Source organism: Alexandromys fortis, unplaced genomic scaffold (assembly GCF_014885135.2).
Source record: "Alexandromys fortis isolate MF-2015 unplaced genomic scaffold, M_Fortis_MF-2015_v1.1 scaffold_329, whole genome shotgun sequence".
Lineage (NCBI taxonomy): Eukaryota > Metazoa > Chordata > Mammalia > Rodentia > Cricetidae > Alexandromys > Alexandromys fortis.
In genome coordinates, this window is record NW_026068249.1 from 632,326 (window position 1) to 645,832 (window position 13,507).

Sequence of the window (13,507 nt, forward strand, 5' to 3'; positions counted from 1 at the left end):
GGAGCGGTCTGGGCTGGGCATAAATATTTGGTAGTCATCTGCAAATACCGTATAAGTTTGAATATAGGGTGAGGTTTTTGCTTTTTTGTTTTTCCAAAATCATCTGTCAGGAAAGAGGGAGTAACCTTATATTTGAGTCCTTGCAAAGTCTCTCATATTACAGGGTTTGCTCTCATTTACTTTATTTTGAACAACAAACCACTGGATAGGGCAGTATGGTATGGTGACTAAGCTTGTGGACTCTGGAGCCAGACTGCCTGGCTCGGGGTCCAGACTGCCGTTTTCAAGCTGTGTGCCTTTGGGAGAGTTAGTTAACCTGCTTCTACCTCAGTTTTCTCATTTAGGAACTGGGTGTAAGGATTTAATTATTTAATATAGACAGAGTGCTATGTACCTGGTACTTAGAAAGTGTCCAATACATGCTAAGTACTCCTGCTATCAGGACAAGACCTATTAACCCGAAATGCACTCACCAATCTTATTCTGGATTTTTGTAGAGGTCATTTGTCACAGAATTCCTAGTTAAAGAAATTTAATACTGTATGATAACTATTCCCGGTGGTATGACCTCACAACTGCATGTGTTAGATGACTCTAAATATATATTTTAACGATTGCTTTAAAAAGCCATAATGTTGTACTTGGGAGTGGCATCTAGGATGCTCAAAATGTTCTGCTTGTTGACTCGAGTGACATTTCATGAATATTTCACTTTAAGACAATGCATTGAGCTTAACAATTGACTTTTGCCCTTCCTGTGCAAATGTTATACTTAATTAAAAAGTTAACAATTTAAAGCATGACTTTAAAATGCAATATGTCAAGTGACTCCATGAATCTATGATCGCAGGGTGCATGCCAAAAACTACTGCCTAAATGTGATACAAATGGGACTTGTGACTTGGAATAAAGTTTCCAATGACTGCATCACTTATGGATTCGAACTGTGCCATGTTCTTCTCCAAACCCTTCACTGAGACTGAAGAGAAGGTCTCCCATTCTGGGGAAATGTGACCTTGACAATGAGGTGATCATTGTTTTTGAGGAACATGCTAAATGTATTAAAGCTGTTAATATCTTAAGAGGATGGAGAAAGGCAACATTACAAATTAGTGTTATTTTATTTGATATATAAATTTAAAGTATGTGTTATGAACTGTTACACAATAGGTGCAGAATTTTCCTTCATCCTCATCTTTATAGGAATTAAGTTTGCTCTTTGAAAAAGATTTTTACTTTTATTATTTTTAATAACGTGTGTGTGTGTTTGAGAGCAGTGCTTGAGGTCAGAGGCATTGGATGCCCCTGGAGCTGGCGTTACAGGCAGTTGGGGGACACTTGAAGTGCTGGGAACTGAACTCTGCAAGAACAGTATGTACTCTTAACTGCTGAGTCAGCTCTCCAGCCTTGGAGCTTGGTGTGTGTGTGTGTGTGTTTAAGGGCTTGACTACAAGGAAAGAGAGAGACCTGTAGGGCAGGGGAGGTGGGAGACAGGAATTTTAGGAAGCAAGGTGAGTTTTTCAAATTGGAAAACCTGCATTTATTTATTTTCTACCTTTCATTTTTGACGGCACACAGCAAATAATTCCAGTCCTGGGAGGCTAGGCAGGAAGATTGCCATTAGGTTAAGGTCAGCCTGGACTACAGAATGAAAGAAACCTTGATGTGGGGGGAGAAAGAAGGAGGAGGACAAGGAGGAGGAGGAGGACAGAAAGGAAGAAAGGAAGGAAAGAAGGAGAGGAGGAAGGAAGGAAGGAAGGAAGGAAGGAAGGAAGGAAGGAAGGAAGGAGAGGATAAAGGAAGGAAGAAATTTTCAGGTTGGTCAAAAGTCTTTCTCATGGGAAAGTGTGGGGTTAACCTTTGGTTTTGGTTTCCTCATATGGTAAATGTGGCAGAAGGTGAGTGAAACCCTATAGACCCATTATTGTTCAAAGAGAGTATGTATATTAGAAATGGGGAATGGCCTTGTTCAGATCCCGAGAATCTCTAACATTTAAAGGTTGAGAAAAGAAGCTTAGTGGTTAAGAGCACTTGCTACTCTTCCAGAGGACCTGAGTTCAATTCCCAGCACCCATACTGGGTGGCTGACAGGAGCTATAATTACAACTTCAACAGATCTGATTTCCTCTCCTGGCCTCTGAAAACATTAGCATACACTTGGTGCATGCAACTGATCCCCATTTTAGATTCATATCACACAAACACACACACACACAGGGTTGGGGAAGACATTGAGGAAACAAGGAAGCAGGTGTGTAGAAAGGTAAGATGATTTGTTTTGTTATGGCGAGTTTAAGACATATGTGAAGTATTTAATGGAAAAGGTCTAAAAGATGCTTGTGTATAAACTATATTCCAGAAAGGAGCTGAGCCGAGGGCACATAGTCTAGAGGCACTAGGATCAAGTGGTAACTGGAGCAGTGAGAACTACAGTGCTCGCTCAGTGGGAGTGGCTAGTGGTCAGAGTGTCTGAAGAAGTGTCACGGAGGACTGAGAGGAGCTGCAAAGCAGAATTCGTAGGAGAACACTGACAGATGTATTTTATTAGAAGTCAAGGAAGGAAACTTCTACTAGAATGAACATGGTCAACAGAATAAAAACACCACAGTAAGATGCATCCGACAGTTCTCCCATAGAGGGATCTGGGATGCCTGACGGCGTTAGCGATTACAGGAGAGGATGTGAAGATGACGAGTTACTGTAATTTAAGGACAGAGTGGAGGTAAAACAGTGGGACAGTGCACAGGAGTATAAAGTTAGCCGTGTATGGGATGCATATGCTTCTAATCCTAGAACTTAGGAAGGAGACTGAGGCAGGAGGCTCACTAGTTTGAGGTCAGCCAAGGCTGAGGATCTGTCTCAAAGACTAAGCCTGTGGGAGGCAAACATGTAGTTCAGTGGTAGAGTGCTTGATTTGTACGTCCTTGTATTTGATCTTCAGTAATATCTTTCCTGCAGCCCCCTCTCTTGTAAATAGTCAATTGCATGTTCAAGAAACCCAGTTTGCAATAGCTTAGGAAATAAGGTAACTAAACCTAGATTCCAGAGCCCCAAAATGAAATGTTACTGAGACATTGTGTCTAGTTCATGTTTTTCATTTCATTTCATTTTTCTTGTCAGCCTCATTTTTCTCCTACTGGTTTTTTATACAAACTTTTTATTCTGGAGTAAATTTTAGACTTACCAAAAAGTCGCAAACATAGTACTGGGAGTTTCTGTATACTCTTCACCCAACTTCCTCTAATTAACATTGGCTAACACTGGTACATTGTCATTAACTCGAACACCAGACTTTGTTCTGATTTCACCAGTTTTTCCACTAATGACTTTTTTCTATCCCAGGATTCAATTTAGAATGCCACATTGCATATAGTCATCATGTTCAGTTTCCTCTGGTCTACGGCAGTTTCTCCATCTCCTTTTTTAAATGTCCTTGACAGTTCCAAAGAGTACTGCTCTTGTATTTTTGTAGAATTTTCCTCAACTTAAATGTTTTTCTTAGGATTGACTATGGGAAGAGAATACTATAGAGATGAAGGTCCCTTTACACTACATTCTATTAGGGAGAATGTGATATCAACACATTTTCTCTGTTGATTGTCTTGGTCACTGGATTAAAGTAGTATTTGCCAGATCCCAGGAAAGAAGAGAGGCTGGAGAATTACAGTCAGAGAGTCATCCATGATAACAAGGTGGGTTTGGTTTTTACTGAGATGTTCTTGACTTTAAAGCCAAAGGAGAAGATGAGGGATGCAGATGTGTGCACAAGTGAGGGTGTGTGGCACACTGTGTGTGGAGAGACAGTTATACGGACAGAAATTTGAGGCCATTGAACTTAATCTGTCTCTCTCACTGGGAGGAGTTTAGATTTTGTGGGGAATGAGGCATAAGGGAAGCAATATGCTCTAAATCTTGAGGAAAGTTTTGGAGGAATAAAACATTAGTTTTTTTTTTTTTTTTTTTTAAAGAGGAGATGACTCATGGCCTTGCAGACCTGAAGGGCCAGGGAGTGGATGCTGGTGACAGAAGAAAGACATGTTCACTCCCTTGAAATCTCCGATGATGAAGATGAGGGGTCATTTCACGACCTCACCAGGGATGGGAGAGATATGTGTAATGAGGTGGCAGATTCACAGAGACTGAATTATGAGGATGGAGAAGTAACTGTCTTTACTCAGGCTTGAAACACGCTAGGTCCTTTCTTATCCCAAGAAGTGTGGAGGAAGGTGCAGAGATGGGGTACTTGAGCAATGCCAAGGCATTTACCAGGAAGTGGAGGCTGGGGATATAAAAATGGGCTGGTAAGACTTTGCCACCATGAAATAGAGGTTTCCGAACAGACCATGATGTGGACTGAATCCACGATGGAAAGGGCTGTCAGGAAAGCAGTTGAGAAGGAGAACCAGGGTGGATGTGACCAATGGGAGAGGACAGATGACAAGGAGGCTGCCCAGTGCATGTTTCCAGAGCAACAGAGCTGCAGGCAAGGCTCATGGCCTCTCTTACTCATTTGTCTTTTCTTAGGGAGAAAGAGGCACTAGCTTAGAATCTTTGCCTTCATCCCCATTCAAAGCATTTCAGAAGGAGTCACAGTCATCAGTCTCAGTGAAGCCCAGGCTTGGAGGAAGTGAGCAGTGCTGGAAAATGGCCCAAGCCCAGCATTGCTTAAGTTGAAGACTTTAAAGAGCAAGAATGTTTTTCAGGCTTTGAAGGCATTCAGCTCCCTAGGAACAAAGGAAGGAAGTTCCCGGTTCTCTCCCTGAGAGCTGAAGCCAGAGCAAGCGACAGATCTAGAACACAGGTGGAGAGCTTAGCTGTGAAGACCAGGGAGCCCTCCTGTTGGAAAACTAAGGATAAAAAGTAAGGATAGCCAGTCTGTGATTTTTAGCTCATAGAGTAGCCAATTGGTTAGAAATGACCAATTTTGTCAATTACCAGAATTTTATTTCTCTTAATTATGTGTAAAATTTAGAACAACTTGAATGTTTGCGTTCATTTAAGCAAATTTAAAGATTTCCGTTCAGTATCGGTGTCATTTAAAGTTTAGTTTAATTTAATTTAGCTTTAGTTTTTAATTTATTTGCAGCTGTTTTACTGAAGTCATTTTGCTATGGCTGGCCAAGTTTCAGTGAATTCTAAGTTTTTCCTTACTTTGAAATTATAACTTTTGGGAATGGGATTTTCTTGTGTATTTTACTCCACAGTCACTGTGTGATGACTCAAGTGTACAGCATTTTATAAACAACTGGGGTGAGGGTTCTTCTCAAATATTTTTAGTATAATATTTTTTCTTCATTACTTTGTGAGTGTGTAAATATATATATTTATATTGAGATAAGGTCTTGCTTGTTATGTAGCCTAGGTTGGGCTTGAAGTTGTGATTCTCCTGCCTCGACCTGACAAATGCTGGAATTACAGACATGTACCACCATGCTGGATGCATGTACACTTTGAATAGATGTGGGCTGGGAGATAACTCAGACATGGAAATGTTTGCTCTGTAAGCAGGAGGACCCAAGGTCCTCTTCAGAACCCCCCCCCCCCACACATGTATGTATGCTTGTTTTTGTTTTTGTTTTTAACAAAGGCTGGGTCTTGTGGCTTCTTTGTAATCCTAGTGTTAGGGTGGCAGAGGGATCCCTAGGGCTTGTTGGCCTGCTAGCCTCCCTAGACTATTTGGTTAGCTCCAGGTCAATGAGAGACACTATCTTTTTTTTTTTTTTTTTTTTAAAAAGTATACACACATACACCACCACCACCACCACACCACACACATACACCACACACCCATACACACAAGGGCTGGAGAGATAGTTCCAATTAAGAGCACTTACTGATCTTCCAGAGGACCAGGGTTCAACTCCTAGCACACACTTGGTTTACAACTTCCATTCCAGGGGATCTGACTCCTTCTTCTGTCCTCTGTGCATACCATGTGCCCATGGTGCAGAGACATACATGCATCAATGCACATAAAAATAAATAAATCCTTCAAAAAACAAAGGAAAGTGGATGGCATCTGAGGAACAACACCTAAGGTTGTCTGTTGGCCTTCTCATATACATGAACATGTGCACACACAATTACAAACAAACATTTTAGTAGATATGTAGATATGACCTGAAAACTTAACCTTATTTTATTTCTGTGGGCTTGTTTGTAAATAGTATATATAATTAATATTTACTAGAGAAAGGGATAAAATTAGTGATATAAAATTCTGTTACAGGCACATTAGTTCAAAACAACCATCCTAAGATATCATAATGGCCACTGAAAATGGATTTTCTGCTGTATCCATCTCTTGTGTGGGTATTGTGGATTCGAACTCATGTCTTCATGCTTTCTCATCAAGCATTTTACCGACAGAGTCATCACCCCAGACCAGATTTTATTCTTTTCTTCTTATATCATCTATCTTTCCTCCATGATGTCTGTCTACTTATTTGTACATATTCATAGTTATTTAAAACTCCTGCTTTGATAATTAATAAGTCTGCATTATATTTATCTTTAGTTCTATATGTTTTTAGGCTATTTAAAAAAAATACCTTTTATCATACCTTGTAATATCTTGTTGAAACCGTCATGGTGTATTGATAGAAGGAACTAAGGGAATTTTTTTGTGTGTGTCTGTGCGAAGTTTGTAATGCACGATCGGGGAGGACTTGGGTGAGTTTATTCTTTTCTGTGGCTGTGGTGATGAAATTAAACTTATTTTTCATCTTATTTTTGTTTTCTTTGTTGTCGGGGTTTTCCTAGAGATGCGTTCTTAAATAGAGTCAAGGGCCTTCAGTTCTTTTAATCCTAAATTCCTGCTATTAGACAGAAGCCCTGTTAGTAAATATGAGGAAGGTACGTGAGGGCAATGAAGCGTCCTGTAGTCTTAGAGTTCTGTGCCGGTCTTTCAGGAGCCTGTGTTCCTGACAGTTGCCATGTCTATTAGCTCCATCCATACCTCACAGCTTAGACATACAGGAAAGAGAAATACAGCTAAAAGTGGACATTTCTCTTCCTCCATATTGGCTGGGATTCAGTGCAACCCAAGTGGATCAGCCTCTGTTAAAGCAGTTTCCCATGAGGTCAGAGCCTTTGTGAGGAAAGAGGTCTGGTTGGATTTCTGATTCATTGCTTTCCTCATCCCCCTACTGGAAGCAGGAGGGATTTTTTTTTCCTAGTTCATGGTGAGAGAGCCTGTGGGCAATCTAGTTCTTACCAGATAATCAATTGGTTTGACTGGGCACATGTCTATTTAAATCCTTAGCCCATTTTAAAATTGGGTTGTCTTTTTTTATTGTTGAGTTGTATAGATTATTTATAGTCTTTGTTGTTGAGACAAACATCCTCAACTTAGGATCCTCCTACTGTTATCCCCCAAGTGCTAGAATTACAGATGTACATGCACAGTTTATGCACTGGTAGGGACTAAACTCAGGACTTTCTGCGTGCTAGCACACTACCGACTGGGCTAAACCCCCAACCAAAGAATTTTTTCTTAATATTCTCAATATAACTTTCACATCAGATGTGTCCTGCAACCATTCCATCTTAGTGTGGTACATTTTTATTTCTTGATGATGTATGTACAAGCACAAAAATATTTAATTCACTAAAGTTCAATTTATCTAATTTTTCTTTTGTTGCTTGAGCTTTTGGGGCCATATCTAAGATACTGTTGTCTAATACAAGATTAAGATTTACTGTTGTGATTTCTCCCCAAGAGTTTTAATAACTTTAAAAAAGCATTTGTAGCTATTGTTTTGTTTTTATTCTTTGACAGTGTCAAACCTCTATATAATGACCTTCAGTCATTACCATCTTTTATCTCTCTCCTCTCCCACTGAAATTCTTTCCCAAAGTCTCCTTCCTATTTTCATGTCACCTTTTGGGTATAAGCCGCTGAGTTTAATTAGAGTTGCTTACATGAGTATGGGTGGGAGGCTATTTACTGGCGCATGGGAAATTTATCAGTGGTTATACCACTGAAGAAAATAGCACCTTCTCCACTAGCAACCATTAACTACCATTAGACTCTCAAGGAGCAATGGGACCTCATGGGTCCTTTCCCTGTCCACATGCAATGCTGATGGGCCTAAATCTTATGTAGGTCAGGTATGTAGGTCACTGCAATATGTTTACCTTATATCCAAAAGACTATTAATTGTTCCCCATCCCCTGGTTCTTGTGTTGCTCTGCTCCTTCCTCCTTGATGTACCCTCAGCCTTGCAGGAGGTGATACAGATGGAATGTTAACTAGTAACTTCAACTTCTACATTTATATCAGTCATCTGCTTGAGCTAATGTTTATGTGTTGTGTTAGGTAAGGTTATCTGCTTGAGCTAATGTTTATGTGAAGTGTTAGGTAAGGGTCTACCTTTTTGAATGAGTGTCCCCCAAAGAAATCCATGTGAAGACTTGGTTCCTATAGTGGTGGTATCAGAAGTTACTGAGAATCATTGAGATGTCAGGACCTGCTGAGAAGTCTTTAATTCACTGGGGACATACTTTCGAAAGAAATTGTGGAACCCTGCTGTGCTATTAGGCTTTTTGTCAGCTTGATACAATATGAGAAGAGGGAACCTCAATTGAGAAAAGGCCTCCATCAGAGTGGCCTGTCGACAAGTCTGTGGGGAATTTTCTTGGTCATTGGTTGATGTGGGAGGGCCCAGCGCACTGTGAGTGATGCCATCCCTGAGCACGTGGCTGTGGATTGTTTAAGAAAGCAGGCAGGGTGGGCGACGCATGTAGAGAAAGCCAGTAAGCAGCACTCCGCCATGGCTTCTGTTCCTGCCTCCAGGTTCCTTCCCGTCTTGATGGACTGTGAATTGAAAGCTGAAATAAACCCTTTCCTTCCCTAGTTGCTTTCAGTCATGGTCCCTATCACAACAATGGAAAGAAAACTAAGACAACTGCTCATCCCTTCTCTCTTTGTTCTGGTTGGAGAAGCATTTTGCTTCAACCCACGCTATCTGCTGTTGCCCTCTATGCCGTGAGTTGTTACAATCAGGGATAATCTTTACCAAACCTGCATTATGCAGTGTGAACACTAAATCTACCAAACTGTGAGTTAAACGAAAAGTTTCTCTTTATAAAATTGTCTCAGGTCTTTCACTGCAGTCGTGGGAAACTGACTAAGACACGATCTAGCTTTATTCTTCTGTACGTGGATAGCTAGGCCCCTGTCTTAGGGTTTCTACTGCTGCGACAGACACCACAACCAAAGAGCAAGCTGGGAGGAAAGGGTTTATTTGGTTTACACTTTAGCACTGCTGTTCATCACTGAAGGAAATCAGGACAGGAACTCAAAACAAGGTAGGATCTCAGAAGCAGGAGCTGATGCGAAGGCCGTGGAGGGGAGCTGCTCACACGCTTGCTTCCCCAGGCTTGATCAGCCTGCCTTCTTATAGAAACCAGGACCAGCAGCCCAGGGATGGCACCACCCACTACGGGCTGGGCCCTCCCATATTGATCACTAATTGAGAAAATGCCTTACAGCTGGATCTCACGGAGGCATTTCCTCAACTGAGGCTCCTTCCTCTGATGGCTCTAACTTGTATCAAGTAGACACACAAAACCAGCCAGTACAGCTTCCCAGGGCTATTTGCTGACAAAGCTACTCTTTTAAATTTTCTTGTATATTTGTCAAAAATTAATTGGTGAGCTGGGTTTGATGGCACACGCCTTTACTCTCAGTACTTGAGACAGGTGGATCTCAGTGAGTTCAAGATCAGCCTGGTTTACCTAGTGAGCTACATTCCCTGTCTCAAGAAAAATTGATAGTAACTGTAAGATTTTATTTTTGTATTCTGGGTTATATTCCATAAAAACACATGTTTCTTTATGCTAGCATTATGAAGTCTTTATTACTCTGTAGTAAGTTTTCAAATTGGAAAGTATGAGTCTTCCAACCTTATTCTTGTTTTTAAAGACTATTTTGGCTCTCTCAAGTTCCTTGACTTTCCAACTGAATTGCCTTTTCGTTTGGTATTTTGTGTGTGCAAGCTCGCAACTGCGATTTTGGTAGGAAGACAATGAAATCTATAAGCCGGTTGGAGGGCACTGAAATCTTAATCATGTTAAGTCTGTTAATCCACAGCATGTGATGTCTTCCCATTGATTTAGTCCTCTTAAAATTTCTCTCAAACATGCTTTGTAGTTTTTGGTGTGTAAATTTTGTCCTATTTTGTTAAATTTCTCTATTAGTTTATTGATCAATGCTATTGCAAGTAGAATTCTTTAATTTCCTTTTTGAATTATTTTTGTATAGAAATAAAGTAGATTTGTATATGCAGATAAGTTTTAAATACCAATATGGTATGCTATATCCTTGATTTTTGTAGTGTATGTACTTAGGATTTTTAAAACATACACGAGCATGCATATAAAGGTAATTTATCTCTTCATTAAAATATTTATTGCTTTACGTGTATGAGTATTTTTCCTGTTCGCATGTATGTACACATGTGCCTGGAGCCGGCAAAGGTCAGAGGGGGTATTGGTTCCCCGGGACTGGAGTCACAGACAGTTGTGAGCCACTCTATGGGTGCTGAGAATTGAATGCTGGTCTTCTGCAAGTTCAGAAAATGTCTTTCACTTATTTTTTGTTTTTCTTGCCTAACTGCCCTAGTGGAACCTCTAGTCTCGTACAATATTAAACAGAAGTAGCAATGTTGAACATTTTTCTTTTGTTCAAGATTTTAGGGGACAATGTCTTGTCTTTCCACATTAAGTATTAGGGGTAGCTATTATTTCATAGACAGGCTTTTATATAAATATTTTCATAATTTTTAAAAAATTTCATACAGTGCACTTTGATTGTGTTCATCCTCCGTCCTCATCCTCATCTCATCTTTCTCTCTCTCTCTCTCTCTCTCTCTCTCTCTCTCTCTCTCTCTCTCTCTTTCATCATTTAGTCCAATTTGTGGTGTCCGTATACTCCTGGGTGTGCGGCTATATTCTGATAAATGGTTGCCCTGCCAGGGCCCACACCATTATAGAAGACTGACTCTCGTCCTCCAGGAACCATTGACTGTCCATCCCTCTCCAGAGATGAGCCTCTTCCTTTCCATGCTAGAGACTCGACTGGCAGCACAGTGCCATGAGCTCCTGAATGCAGTGGCCCCCGTCCTGTCCAGATGGCACCCTTCTGTTCTGGTCCTCCCTGATCTCTGGCTCTTAACAATCTCTTCACCTCCCCTTCATGGTGGTCTCTGAGCCTTGGGCAGGAGTGTGATATAGAAAGACATACTTCTTGTTTGTTTTTCGAGATAGGGTTTTTCTGTGTAACCCTGGCTGTCCTTGAGGTCACTATGTAGACCAGGTTGTCCTTGAACTCGCAGAGAGACACCTGCCTCTGCCTCCCAAGTGCTGGGATAAAAGGCGTGTGCCACCATGCCCAGCATTAAACATTCCTCTTAATAGGTTAGAAAATTTGCATTTTTTCACGGTTTCAAAAAAATATCAGATTTTGAGAAATTCTTTTTGTCTGTACGGTTTGGTATCAGCCCTTATTTTTTGATATGGTAAACAATATATTAGTTGATTTTAAGATAATAAACCCAGGTTGCATTCCTAGAAGAAGTTCCATTTGATATAGTGTATAATCCTTTTTATAGCTGTAGGATTTGTTAGCATTTTGTTGAGTAGTTTTGCTCATATTATTAAGAATTTGTTATCTTGCGAATCTTTGTGTGGTTTTTAGTGTAAGCAAGCAAGATTTGCCTCATTGAAAAAGTTGGCTTACTTTAACTATTTTTAATTCACAGATATATTTATAAGCTCAACCAAGGGGTGTTTCTATTTATTTCAGGCATCTGAATCACAAGAGTCTGAACTATGTAACACACAGAGAATGGCATCAGATAACCTATCTAATGTAGAGATTTTGGTAAAATTAAAGCTAAATTAAGTTGAACTGAAACTATTTAAAAAGCTCAAAAAACCAATCTAAAAATATTAAAATGTTTTATGCTACTCAGTTGTTTTGAACTCTGTACATTTCAGACAGAAGTAATTTTTAGGTAAAATGACAGTTGTAGGAAACTGGAAGTTGGTTTCAAAAGCAAATTTTTAAGAATTGATAATTTTGCAAAATTTGGTGAATTTGCCTGTAGGAATCTTGATCATTGAATGAACTGTGCTCAACAAGTACATTTCTAGACTAACTGATGAATTCTGAGGAGCATATGATGATAAAGAGAGGAGAAATTAAGGCAACCTTGTCTGCTGGGAGTGGTGGTGCACGGCTGTAATCCAGCACTCAGGAGGCTAGAGCAGGAAAATGAGGAATTTCAGGCTAGATTGGGCTAGATACTGTGTGAAGTTAGTCTGGGCAACATGGTGAGCTCCTGTCTTACAGACAGACAGACAGACAGACACACACACACTCCCTAGAGTCTTCATTATTTAACAGCGAATGTCCAAATTTCTAAGTCCAATAGCCGAAGATATTCATTAAACCAATGCTCTAAATCCTAGCCAACTTTAGTTCTGAGAAGACAAAAATGAACATGTGTCTGCATCCAAGGCTCATGAAATACTGGGTGACACACACAGCTGACATTTTCACACTCTCCTCCAGATTCTGAGACCCCAGCACAATGCTGCAGTCCCTCTTTTGAGCATCTGAACAGGGCTTTTATTTCCTTCTGTCTAGCATTGTTATTTCAGCTCCATCCTAGATCCCTGCTTCCTTTTTCTTGGCATTTTCAGTCTGCAAAATCTCACCTAGTCAAGTTCCATTAAGTTTCCATTTCATGTGCATGACTCTCTATGTTGCCTGCTCATGTATAGCCTCTGAGCTCCAGAAAAGCAATCAGTGAGTGCGTCCCTCTACAGGAATATGCCTACTACGAAGTTTCTCGCATTACAATAACCTCAAATCTGCTTCTGCTCTACTAGGCCTTGTTTGTGAGCAGAAACTTCCAGCCAAGTATGTACGCAGAAACCCGTGTCATGCTTGACTTAAAACTGGTAGGAGAGGAGCACCTTGGAAAAGTAGTGGGAGGGGATGCTATGGTCAGAATATAATGTATGAAAAAAATATTTTCAATAAAAGTATAAAAAAAACTGCAAAAAACAAAGCAGCTTCTCATCCACTTCATGTCATCACATACAAGACCAGCCTTTTCTATGGTTATCTGGTCCTTCGTCTCCATTTCCCTCCTGTCTCTGGCCTAGCCTAGAGCCAACCACTTCTTTTGGATTCCTCAACCAGCCTCCTACCGGATATTTTTGCTTCTTGTTTTGCCCATTTAACCTTTCTTCTAGCCTGATGCAAGAATAATCTTTCTGAAATGTAAATCTGATCCTTCTTCTCTCCATTTAAAAATCCTTCAGTGGCTTCCTCTAGTTTCAGGCTGCTATCCAAGCACTTTATCATGTCCTACAGGATCCTTTGTAACCAGATCTTGTCGGGATTTCCTGCTTCACTTCCTGCCCTTTTTCCTGAAGTATAAAATCTCAGCTGTATAAAGTCACTTATTTGGAATTTCCAAACCATTCTATG